Source organism: Microtus pennsylvanicus, chromosome 15 (assembly GCF_037038515.1).
Source record: "Microtus pennsylvanicus isolate mMicPen1 chromosome 15, mMicPen1.hap1, whole genome shotgun sequence".
In the NCBI taxonomy this organism is placed as follows: Eukaryota; Metazoa; Chordata; class Mammalia; order Rodentia; family Cricetidae; genus Microtus; species Microtus pennsylvanicus.
The window spans coordinates 11,779,253-11,792,404 of NC_134593.1; positions in this window are offsets into that span (position 1 = coordinate 11,779,253).

A 13,152-nucleotide genomic window follows, 5' to 3' on the forward strand; every position below is an offset into this window, starting at 1 on the left:
CCCGGCCCCCTCTGCTCTTGGGACTCACTGCAAATTCGTAACATCCATAACCAAAGCTACCACGTAGGACTCTAAAACCATTCCAGTCCTACATGCCATGGTATGAACATAGGTGAGCATGCGTGACCAAATCCTCATTCAGTTCAATAAGAGGCTAGGGTTATTCTTCTTCCTGAAGATACATTCTTAGGAGAGGGAGTTGTTTGGACATATCTTTATATATATATATATATATGTATGTATGTATGTATGTATGTATATATAATAAACATGTAATTTAAAAGGAAGTGTTTTATGTTTTGTAAACAGAATTGGGAAACCTGAATGTCTAGAGCCACCTGGGAGATCTAGCCAGCACAGCAGACTAGTTAGAGGACAGATTTGAGTTCAGATGGAAGAATCATCAAGATAACTAGCTGAGTTCTGCTTTAACCTGATTGTAACTGTGCCCAGATTCTCCCCTTTTGGATTATGAAAGTATATAACTTCTTTTTAACTTCTTTTTATTTCAAAGGGGTTACAGTTAAGAGACTTTGGGTTTTTATTTATTTATCTGTTTTGTTTTTTCTTTTGTTTTTTGAGACACAGTTTCTCAGTAGCTTTGGAGCCTGTCCTGGAACTAGCTCTTGTAGACCAGGCTGGCCTCGAACTCACAGAGATCTTCCTGCCTCTCCCTCCTGAGTGCTGAGATTAAAGGCATGTGCCACCATCACCCATCTGAGACTAGGTTTTTAAAGAAACCTGGGACTTTTAAATCCTTGGAATGTTTTAAAGGCTGCGGGAATTTTAAAATTGGACTGTATTTTATAAATGATGATAATAAAATGAGATCTAGGGGGCAAACAAGGAAGGAAAGGTTGGTTGTATTTTAAAGTGATGTTTCTCAGAGCTCAGGGAACCCCACCAAAGAAGAGGCAGAAAGAGTGTAAGAGCCAGAGGAATGGAGGACCCCAGAAGAACATGGCCCTCTAGATCAACTGAGCAATGCTCATGTGAACTCACGGAGACTGAAGCAGCAAGCACAGGGCCTGCACAGGTCTTCACCAGGTCCTCTGTGCGTACATTATGGTTTCCAATTTAGTAACTGTGGGACTTTTGAATGTATGAATGAGTGAGTCTCTGATTCTTGTGACTTCACTTGGGGCTTGTTTCCTTCTCTTGGCTTGCCTTGTCCAAATAGAATGTAGTGGTTTTTGTTTTATCTTCTTATATTTTATTTTGTTAAAAGAAGGAAGTGCTGTGTTTGTGTGCCGAAGTTGACAAGTGATTGCATTGGTTAGTTTTTGTTAATTTGAAACACAGGAAGAGGGATTCTCACACTAGTAACTTACCTCTTAGAACCTCCCTCATTGTGTTCCACAAGTTTGAGCATGTTGTGTTTTCATTTTCAATAAGTTCTACAAAGTTTTAAAGTTCCTCATTTCTGTCTTGACACATTTTTCATTCAGTAGAGAGTTTTCAGTTTCCCTAAGCTTGTAAGCTTTCTGTTGTTGATACCCAGTTTTAATGTGTGGTGGTCAGACAGGATGCATGGTGTTATTTCATTTTTCTTGTATCTCTTGAGCCTTGCTTTGTGTGCAAGCATTTGATCGATTATGGAGAAAGTTCTAAAGGTAATGAGAAGAAGGTATTTATGTGTGTTTGGTTGAAATGTTCTATAAATATCTGTTAGGTCCATTCAGTTTATGACATCAATTAGCACCAATATTTCTCTGTTTGGTTTTTGTCTGGATGACTTGTCTGTTGGGGAGAGTAGGATCTCTCGCTATTATTCTCTTATTATCCATATGTAAGATCAATATATGATTTAAGCTGTAGTGTTTCTTTTATTAACTTGGGTGCCCCTGTGTTCGGTACAGAGATGTTAAGAATTGCAATGTCCTCTTGGTGGGTTTTTTCTTTGATGAGTGTAGTGTCCTTCCCTATCTCTGCTGATTAGTTTTTCTTTGAAGTTGATTTTCTGAGATATTAAATGGCTACACTGGCTTGTTTCTTGAGCATGTTTGCTTGAACTATCTTTTTCCATCCTTTTACCCTGAGACGAAGTTTATCCTTGATGTTAGTTAAGGTGTGTTCCTTGGAAGCTGCACAAGGATGGATCCTATTTTTGCAGTTGCTCTGTTAGTCTGTATCTTTTCACTGGGGAGTTGAGACCATTGGTGTTGAGAGTTTTCATTGAGCAGTGTTTCTTGATTTCTGTTATTTTGTTCCTTTTTTAAAAAAATTAATTTTGTTTTTTGTGCACTGGTGTTTTGCCTGCATGTATGTCTGTATGAGGGTGTCAGATCTTGAGTTACAGACACTTGTAAGCTGCCATGTAGGTGCTGGGAATTGAACCCAGGTCCTTTGGAAGAACAGTCAGTCCTTTTAACCACTGAGCCATCACTCCCGCCCTGTTATTTTGTTCTCATTGTATGTTTTTCCTCCTTCTTTGATTTGCTGGTCTGATATTATTTATTTCTTGTGTTTTCTTTAGTGAGGTTAACCTCTTCAGCCTTCTGTATTTGTAGATAAGTACTACTTAAATTTGATTTTATCATGGAATGTCTTTCTTTCTCCATCTATTGTGAATGAATGTTTTGCTGCATATAGTAGTCTAGACTGATATCTGTGGTCTCTTCAAGTTTGTAGAACATCTTTATAGCCCCTTCTGTCTTTCAGTCTCCATTGGGAAGTCAGGTTATTATTCTTATAGGTCTGCCTTTATATGTTACTTCTTCTTTTTCCCTTGCACCTTTAAGATTTTTAATTCTTATATACATTTAGTATGTTGGTTATTATGTGCTGAAGGGGATTTTATTTATGACTTCATCTATTTGGTGCTCTGTATGTTTCTTGTACCTTGGTATGCACCTCTTTCTTTAGGCTAGGGGAATTTTCTTGTATAATTTTGTTGAAAATATTTCCTGTACCTTTGACCCGTTTTTTCCTAATGTCCCAGATTTCCTGTATGTTTTGTGCTAGGTTTTTTTTTAAATAACATTTTCTTAATACCTAGGTATCCATTTCTTCTACCTTGTCTTTAATGCCCAAGACTCTCTCTCCCATCTCTTGTATTCTATTGGTAAGACTTGCCTCAGAAATTCCTTTTTGAGTTCCTAAATTTTCATACCCAAACTTTCCTCAGTTCCGGATTTCTCTATTGATTCTATTTCCACTTTCATATCTTGAACTGTTTTCTTCATTTCCTCCCACTGTTTACATTTTTGTAGATTTCTTTAATGGACTTATTCATTTTCTTTTAAGGAACCTTTATCACATTCATGAAGCGATGTGAGGTCCTTGCCTGTGCTTCAGCCATGTTGCTTTTCTCAGGGTCTACTATAGAAGGGTTCCTGGGCTCTGCCAGTTTTGATTATGTTTTTATCCAGGCATCTGGTGTTGGGAAGATTGTAATTCTAGGTGCTGATCTCTGTTCTTATCTTTGTTGGGTGCATCTTTTGTTACGTGGTTTCTGTTGTCTTTCTGTTTCTTAGGAGAGTTGTTGGCTATGTGTTGTCTAGTAGTGAATGCTTCTGGGATCCTGACAGGTGTGGCCACTGAGAGCTCCAGGTAGCATGTATTCCTAGGTATTGGGATCTGACACTTAGGAATGGAAATGGACTAGAAGTAGTGCTGAGAGAGTTCAGAGGAGGGAGGAGAACAGGGTGTTCCACGGGGATCTGCCTAGCTCCCTGGAACTGGGATATGGACTGAGGAGGGCCGTAGCGGGTAGTCTGCTACAGAACTGGGGATCAGACTGGGGGATTGGAATTGGAGGAGAGGAGGGAGAGTTGAAGACCTGCAGTAGCCTTCCCTGCTTCCCTGGTCTATGTGGCCAGCAGGTTCCCAGGGAGTGCTTGCTGGAGATGGTTGCTAGGGTACGGGAAGTGAAGGGCAGGAAGGCTGGAGAAGAGCTGAGAACTCCATTGAAGATGGCGGCAGCACAGAGGGAGGGGAGGGTGCCGCAGCCGATCTATTACAGAGCTGGAATGAGACTAGGAGATTGGAGGAATGAAGGGCGAGGTGAAGATCTGCAGTTAGCCTAACTGCTTCCCTGGTGATTGATGGAGGAGAACCGGTCCCAGTGGACGGTGTCTCCCCTGTGTAGGCGATCCTGGGTCCTCTGAAGAAGGTAACTGAGCAAGCCAGAGGAAGCCAGCTGGCAAGCAGCATTCCTCCACAGGCTCTGCTTCAGTTCTGGCCTTGGGTTCCTGCCTTAATTTCCCTTGATTTAGGACTGCAAACTGTAGCGTGAAATAATCTCTTTATCCTTATCACAGCAACAAAAGTAAACGTGGACAGATGTTTTGCTTATGTTTGCTCAGTGTCTGGGGACAATTCAAGTGACTCTTCAGAGAACAAGGAAACCCTTGTGTTTCCTTCCTGCTCACCAGATGAATGGAGTCCTGCTTTTCCCACTTAGAAATAAAAATATGGCTCACACAAAATAAATTAGGAACTATATTTACAAATACCATAATCAATTATCTGATGTTTTACTTTTAGATTATATCATAAATTCATTTATATCTTCTATCAACAAATAAATGCTATAGTATTTATAATTGTTGGGCCCTGAGCTAAGTGCTATGAACATAGAATTAAACCAGGAATCAGCCATTATCTACAGGCCTACTGTGTGTGAGGAAGAGTAACATAGAAAACACTCTTCCCTTGTGGGCTCTAAGTGCTAGCATGGAGACTTACCTAGAATAGTGGGGGCTGCTAGGAGGCACCTAAGTCAGCTTATAGGATAGAAACCTCTTGAGCTGGAATTTGGAGTATAACTTACCAAAGGAATGTCCAAGGACAGGAGTGAGCCTAGGCATTGCTACGGAGATGATGAAGAACACAACGCCTGCAGAAATAGGCAGCAGCTCGATATGGAATGAAAGGGATTTAGAGAAAAGTCTAGAAGGTCGGAGAGGACCAGGAGCCAAACACAACAAGTGCTGTTGGATTAATGAGTTGGTCTCTGGACTGTGGGTTATAAATCAGGGTTATACTCTTATCAGTGATTGTGCATCCGACTCTAAGGGTAGAAAAGTTAAATTCAGATGTTTCTAGTTTGATCAAAGAGAAAAATGAAGGTTTTATGATGGATTGCTTATCAAGCTCATGGTCCTTACCCCAGAGACTACTCCAGTCATGTTAGAGTGGAAGACTCTCTCTACCAGCCCCCTGCCTACATTAGCTTAAGTAGATTAAATCCTTGAGAGATGCAATGTTGTAGCGGATGCTTTATCCTGGAAACCAGAATGAATCAGATACTCTCTAGGGTAGAAGTCATTTCCTGCAGCAAGTTTTCCAGGCTATTAGGATACCATATTTTTTTTCCGCTGAAGTATAAAATATCCAAAATGGGAACTCATCAAGCCTCCTGAGCACCACAGTTATTACAGTTCCAGGAAGCAACTATAGCATAAGAAGGGCCAGATGGTATTTACACCCCATTGTCCTTTCTTTGGTTTGCTTCAAGGTGTGCCATTGTTTCCGATGTTTCCTAGAAGAAGGAGTCTTTTGAGACACGGTTCCCACAATGCTTCTTAATATGATTCAAGAAGTCATGGAGGGCAAACTATTTTAAAACACAATAAAAACATTTATCTGTTGGTTGGTTTAAAACCCCTTCTTGTAGTTTATCTCTGGTATGCTCTAAGATTTTGTACTGTGAACATTTTAGATAATCAACATTGACATATTAGTTTCCAAGCCTCTGATGGCTTCCATAGAATGGTTTTGTCAGTAAGCTTTTTTTAAAATCCAAACCCACAAGAATATGAACTCATACTGTCTTGTATTATATACAGTGTCCCCAGATGTGGAGTCCTTTCCCATCATTGCTTTAATTTTCACCAAGCACTATGAAACAGACTCAGCTTTTGAAAGCTAAGAAATCCCAACTTACTAAGTGAACTTTCCATAAAATAAACCTGTTTGCTTCATCACCCACTCCATTGCCAAGATTCTTTAACAGTCAAGAAGCCACCCAAACAGTGCTAATAGTCATCCCAACTGGGGACTCAAAATGAAGAGAGTTTTCTAAAACATCTGGGCCATACAACCAAAACTCTAACCCCAAGGATGCTGAGTGCAAGTCAAGGGGCTTGCCATAGATTGCACATGAGTAAGAACAACCTGGTGAGAAGCTGAGTCAGGCTGGCAATAAGGATGGAGATAGGTTATTGGATGTTAGCCCCGAAATAATCACACAAAATTATATTAAGTCACTGCTTGGCCCATTAGCTCTAGCTTCTTATTAGCTAACCCTTATATATTAATTTAACCCATTTCTATTAATCTGTGTATCTCGATGTGGCTGTGGCTTACTGTCTAAAGTTCCAGTGTCTATCTAGCTATATGGCTTCTCTCTAACTCCTCTTCCTCCTTTTCCCCAGCATTCTGTTTAGTTTTCCCTGCTTAGCTCTGTTCTCCTTTAGCTCTGCTATAGGCCCAAAGCAGTTCCTTTATTAACCAGTGATATTCACAGCATGCAGAGGGGCATCCCACATCAATAGGTGGTGGCGATTGATGTCACAAAATGTCATTTAGCAATTTCCCTTCAGAAGTAGTACTTGAAAGGTAGCGATGAAATGATACTTAATGGTCAGAAGTTTCTTTTTGGTGGCATTGCACAGGACAGTGGAAAAGAAGACAGACACGATAATAGTGTGGTTGTCATGTTGTGCATGTAATGTTTATGCTTCTGTGCATGGAAAGTGGCAAAGCACAGATGAAGCAGACAGGAGAAAGCAAGTTTCCCCCGTTTTTAAGAAGGTGAGATGGAAGGAACCTGTTTGAAGCTACCTGATGGAAGACAAATCACTGATAGTTTTCATCCAACCAATTGTAGTCCATGCTTAGGTCGAGCATTGAACATTTTAGAAAAGTTGGGGAAGATGTGAGTGCTGGACATGTCCATTTCTCTATTGACTGTTGTGAAACTCAGTATAGAATTTACCTAAGATGTTCTGCAAATATGTGGGAGAATCCATCCATCCATGACCAAGTGATAAATGTTAAGGATTTAGAAGAATCTGAAATACAGAAGGAAGGAAGTTCTAGAAGCCTGAAAGCAAGCCTCAGCTGTGGACTTGAGCTCATGATAGTGAATGTCTTAGTTGGGTTTCTGTTGCTGTGAAAGAGACACCCTGACCACAGCAACTCTTAGAAAGGAAAACATTTAATTCTGCTGGTTTGTAGTTTCAGAGGTTTAGTCCATTATCATCATGGCAGGACATGATGGCATGCAGGCAGACATGGTGCTAGAGAAGGAGCTGAGAGTTCTTCATCTTGATCCACAGGAAACAGGAAGTGAACTGTGACACTGAATGTAGCTTGAGCATAGGAGACCTCAAAGCCCATCTCCACAGTGACACACTTCCTCCAACAAAGCCACATGCACATCCAACAGGGCCACACTTCCTAATAGTGCCGCTTCCTTTGGGGGCCATTTTCTTTCAAACCACCACAGTGATGAAACATTTGTTATTTGTTTGTTTTTTTTTTTGTCAGCAAGAAAACCCTGAGCTATGGTTATAGAATTTTGTCTTTTGGACTTAAAACTATGAGTTCCCAAATTTTTATTTGTCAGAAATCAAAGGCAATTTTCAGCCTTAGTCAGACTTTTAAAAATAACACTTTTTATCTCTTTATTCAGACTCCCTGCAGTTTTATTTACCTACACAAGATCGAACCCCTCATCATTTCATCATGCATGAGAGAGGGTCCCATGAGGGCCTGCCCTTCCGTGCTGGACTATGATCAGTTACTGAGTGCTGGAAGAGGAGGTGCCATTTTCTCCAGTGGTCTAGCAGATAAGCTGCTCACATTCCAATAAATAGACCCCCTTCTGTGTTGATGCAAGCAAGAACAAACTCAGTAGGTCCAAAAACTCCAGACATTAAAGTAATATGGGACTAGCTAGAAAAAAAGAGGGCAAGAGAGTGTAGGGGGGTGGAGTGAAATCTCATCCTGTACAAGTTTATCATCGTGTGTGGAATTTGTCAGAACTTTTCACACTCTAGGACTCGAGGCAGGCCTCTCACGTTCTTAGTCTTGTAGATTGCTCACCGCTGCGGACACAACCAGCTTTTGAGACATCTTTTCATCTGCATGTTCTGACACACCCCCAGTAACCCCCTGGTTCCCACTGAGCACTTCTCTGATTCAGACTTTCTCATCCCAATTTACCTTTCCAGGTGAAAACACTTTTGTGTTATAAACATGAACTCAACAATTCACAGTGGCCTTTCTCTTGTGGGGCATATGGCATGATTTACCGTTCTGAAAATAGGTGCAAAGTCACACACTATTGGTGCTTCTCCAAGCTTCAATTTCAGTTCATATAAACAAATCAAGGCTAGCGTTAAGAACACCGTCCTTCCTTTCTGTAGAACTAAAATTTGAATGTACTGTCTTGTCCATGCTAAGCAAGTACTTTACCATTGAGCTATATCTCCAGCCCAAGAACATATTTTAAAATTATATTTCAGTCTGACCGGGTGTTCCAAGTTTCTGCTGCCATTAATGACTTCTCCATGATGAGAGACTGTACTCTCCAACTATGAACCAAAATGAACTCTTTCCTCAAAAATTCATACGTATATGCACACACACACACACACACACACACACACACACACACACGTTTCGTGGATTCAAGGCTATCATTGAGTTCTGTGTAGCTGGGGTGACTTTGACCTTGGCCTTATGATCTTCCTTTCTCTACCCTTCACGTTCTGGGGTGAAAGGTGTGAACCCCCATGCCCAATCTATAGGTGCTGGAGATCCAGGCTTCCAGGCTAAAGGTTTGTATGTACTTGGCAAGCACTCTTCCACCTGAGGCATGTCCTCTGCCTACAACGCACAGTAGAACTCATGGACAAAACTACTCATGCACAGTGATTGCTCTCCTCTTTCTCCTCAGATTTATTAACAAACATATCAAGAGAAATTGAGTTCAGTGTTGGTGGGAAAGAATTTCAGAGTTATTTCTAGTAATTCCCTTGCTCCCTTAATGGACAAACATGAGATACATTTTTTCAAATATGTGTAACAGATTGTATTTTGCTAACACTTGCTCTAATCCTAACTTCATAAAATAGAAGCTTTCTATCCCCACTGGTAATACAGGACATCAAGAGGTCAGGCTCCCTTCAGTGCTATTGGTCTGTCCTCCCAACAACAGTCTACAGATTTTGTCAACTACAGAAAATAATGATTTGTATGGTGTGTGTGTGTGTGTGTGTGTGTGTGTGTGTGTGTGTGTGTGTGTGAGAGAGAGAGAGAGAGAGAGAGAGACAGAGACAGAGACAGAGACAGACAGAGACAGAGGGAGACAGAGAGAGACAGAGAGACAGAGAGAGACAGAGAGAGAGAGAATATGCTGGAGATTGAACCCTGACCTTTGTACGTGTTAGGCACAAGTTATCTACCATTGAGTTATACTTCCAGCTTCCAATAATCTTTAAACTTTTTTAGCCTTTTTTTTTAAATGTATGGATGTTTTGCCTGCGTATATGTCTGTATACCACATGCATGTGTTGCTTGTGGTGACCAGAAGAGGGTGTTGGATCTCCTGGGACTTAAGTTTCAGATGGTTGTGAGCCACTATGTGGGTGTTGGGAGTCGAATCCAGGTCTTCTGGAAGAGCAGTTAGTGATCTCTCTAGCCTCCAGTCTCTTAACTTACGTTTTCTTTTGCTGTTAATAGGGTCTTACTCAGTAGTCCATGTTGTCCTCAGGCTTGCTATCCTTTTTGCCTTGGATTTCCAAGTGCTGGGATTATAGGCATGCACTGCCATGACTGGCTCTCAGGTGTCTTTTATTTATGTTTAAATTTCTCATTTTATATGCCCGGGTGTTTTGCCTGCACTTATGTCTGTGTACCATATGCATGCAGTGCCTGTGGAGGCCAGCAGAGGGACTTGAATTACAGATGGTTAAAAGAGGTCATGTGGGTGCTAGGAATTGAACCTGTGTCCTTTGAAAGAGCAGTCTGTGCTTAAGAGACTAACAAGTCATTTATCCAGCCCTCCAATGTCTTTTAAAGATAGACTTTGTTACATTTGGTGATGTATTTCAGCTCACACATCATGCTTTCTGAATGAATGGTCAAACAGATAAATAATCTGTGATACACATGTGTGATAGGCAGTTGAATAAATGAAACTTTAAGTTGAAAATTTTTTGTACCATTTTTTTTAAAGGAAGTGGGTGCTGGAGAGATGGCTCAGTAGCTAGAGTAGGTTTTGCCCTTTTCTTGCAAAGGACTTGCATTCAGTTCTCAGCACCTATATCAGGTGACTTTCAGACGCCTGTAACTCCAGCTCCAGGGGCTCTGACACCCTCTTCTGGATTCTACAGGCACTTGCATCCAGATCTGCACATCACCTACAAGAATACATAATTAAAAACAAAAAGAAATCTTAAATTGAAATTTTCTTTCCGAATGAAACCCTAAAGTTATTGTTTAATATTTTGGGATTTAATTTTATATTTCTTCTAAGGAAAGATATAGTCTTAACAACAAATAACATTCAAAAATATGTATTTGTGTAAATTCTGTATGTTGGTGCAGTTTCAGAGCTTGGCTAGGTATGCCTGTATGTACGTGTAGTGCTTATCTTTGCTGTGAATGTGTTTTTGCATGTGTCCCTAGGACGAATTGATTTAGTAAACTATCTTAAGAGAAAAAATACCTTTGATTGCTTCACTCCTGTTTTACTTTTATAGTCTAACTTGAGTGCATTGGGTAGTGGTCCTGTTTCTTGTTTAAGTTGCCTAGGTTTCCATCACTGCTCTCTAGTAGTTGCTAACACAGAGTTGTGGAGCAGATGCAGCGACACAAGCCTGTAATCCCAGCACTGGAAAGACCAAGGCAGGAAGACCGCAAGATCCAGACCATCCTATGCTGCTGTTTGCCTGCAGACCACTTTCCTATCTCAAATAATAAATAAATAAAAATAAGAACAAGTCATGATTATTTGTAACATTAGCAATCTGATTTGACCTTTTGTTTAATGGTCTAGAATTCTTTAATTATAAATCAAAGAGAAATCCCAGGACACCTAAGGGTAAGGAAGAGATACAGAGTGCATTTCATCTTCGTGTTCACAGGAGGCTAGGGGCTGACAACGCTGCTGCACCGTGGAGCAGGGTGGAGGGGACGCTGCTGTAGTTCAAGGGCGGGCTAATGTCATCCTCTACTCAGATTGTGTCTGTTAGGTATGTGCTGGGACTCTGAACCCAGGCCTCAGTGTTGTGTCGCTTGCATTCTTTCAACTAAGCTATCTCCCCAAACCAGAAAACCCATCCTTTCTAGTTTACTAGTATGCTCTTTTTTTTAAAATTAAAAACATTTTTCAAACAGTATAGCCTGATAAGTTTCCCCTTCTTCGTCTCCTCCTTGACCCTTCCTATGTCCCCACCATCCAACTCTGCTTCTTCATCTCCTCCTTGACCCTTCCTAAGTCCCCACCATCCAACTCTGCACTTGTCTTTTCTTTTCTCTAATAGAAAAAGATAGGCTAAAACAAAGAACAAAAGTAGTTCTTAAAAAAGGAAAAGAAAAAGCACACACATACAAATATATAGTCTAAAAACACAATATTAGCAACCATAGTATAAAAGTAAAAGACCAGTAAGGCGGTTTGTTTGTTTGTTTATTTTTGCCCAAGCAAAGCAATATGAGACAACAAATCTTCAAAAATACCACTGAGTTTGTTTTATGTTGGTCATCTACTGCTGGGCATGGCGCCTATAAGATTCCATTGGGGAAAACTAAAATTTCCTTTGTAAGTAGATGTCAGCTGGAGATAGCTTCTGGGTTAAGGATGGTTTAGGGATGGGAGCTCTTGTCAACTTCCCCCTCTTAGCAGTAGGCCCCCATCCGATATGCGTCTGTGCAGGCCCTGTGCATGCTGCCATGGTCTATGTGAACTCGTATGTGTACTAGTCTTGTTGTGTCTGAAAGACCGTTTTCTTAGCACCATCCGCCCCCCCCCCCCGTCACTCTTACCATCTTTTTTCCTCCTCTTCCACATAGCTCCCTGAACTCTGTGGGGGGCATTGATAGAGACATCCCATTTAGTATTCCAAGGTCTCTCAGTCTGTGCACAATGTCCAGTTGTGGGTCTTTGTATTTATACTATTCTACTGCAGGAGGAAGCTTCCCTGCTGATGCTGATGGCTGAAGAGTCTCAAACAGTCCCCAAGCAACTGCACAACTGGTAGTACCATCCATCCCTTTAGATACTGGTGTCGGTGCAGTGGCTGCTGTTTGTTAATGTCTCTGCTAATCCACATAAGCGTTCTCTTCTTTGTTCAGTAGGCGTTCATATTGTGTTGCTTTTGTGTCTTGTGTCTGATAGCTAAGGAGACCCAATGGAACAGAGAGATTGAATCAAATGCAATATGAGTTAGGAATGGTTTTGAAAGTTTATAGATCTGCTTCTGGTTCCCCCTCTCTCACATACACACCACATACACTTCCTCCCTCCCTCCTTCCTGCCTCTGTGCATGCATGTGTTTGTGCGCACACACAGTGTGATTAATTTTCATTTTGAGTCAGTCTTCTGTGGAAAACTTCAGTTTACATTTGAAGGTGGTGTAAGGTTCAGCATGCTACGATACTCGTTTCAGTTTCTGACTCATGGTTTCCCGTCCCTAGCTGAAAGGGAAGAGATACTAAATTTCTCACCTGTCAAAATGCATGTATATAAAACCTCAGAAGAATTATATGAGAATTAGAAACAAGGACTTTTTTTTTGCATTTGAGAAATTTGAATGTTTAAAGATTCTGTGATTTTTCCTAAACTAGAATTTGTTTTTTAGGTTGTTTGGGCCTTGACTAGTCATAAAGCCTCTTAATATGACAAGTAACAGGGACTCTCTTGACATCTCAGCTAGTGTGTTACTGTAGACACAATGGGAAACATGAGGAAGGGAGGCATCTCAGGCCTTGTTAGAACAACATAAGAACAGAGCTAAAAGTCAGGTAAAAGTGCAGCTGGAGATGCACGCCTGGGAATTCTGGTGGAATTTGCCAACCATGCCCAGAAGTAGTTGGTCAAAACAAACAAACACCTTCCATGTTTCTTGGTGGGCTTTTGTTTCATTTTTGCTTATTTGGTTCTTTGTTTTTATTTAATTTTTGTGTTTTTGTCTT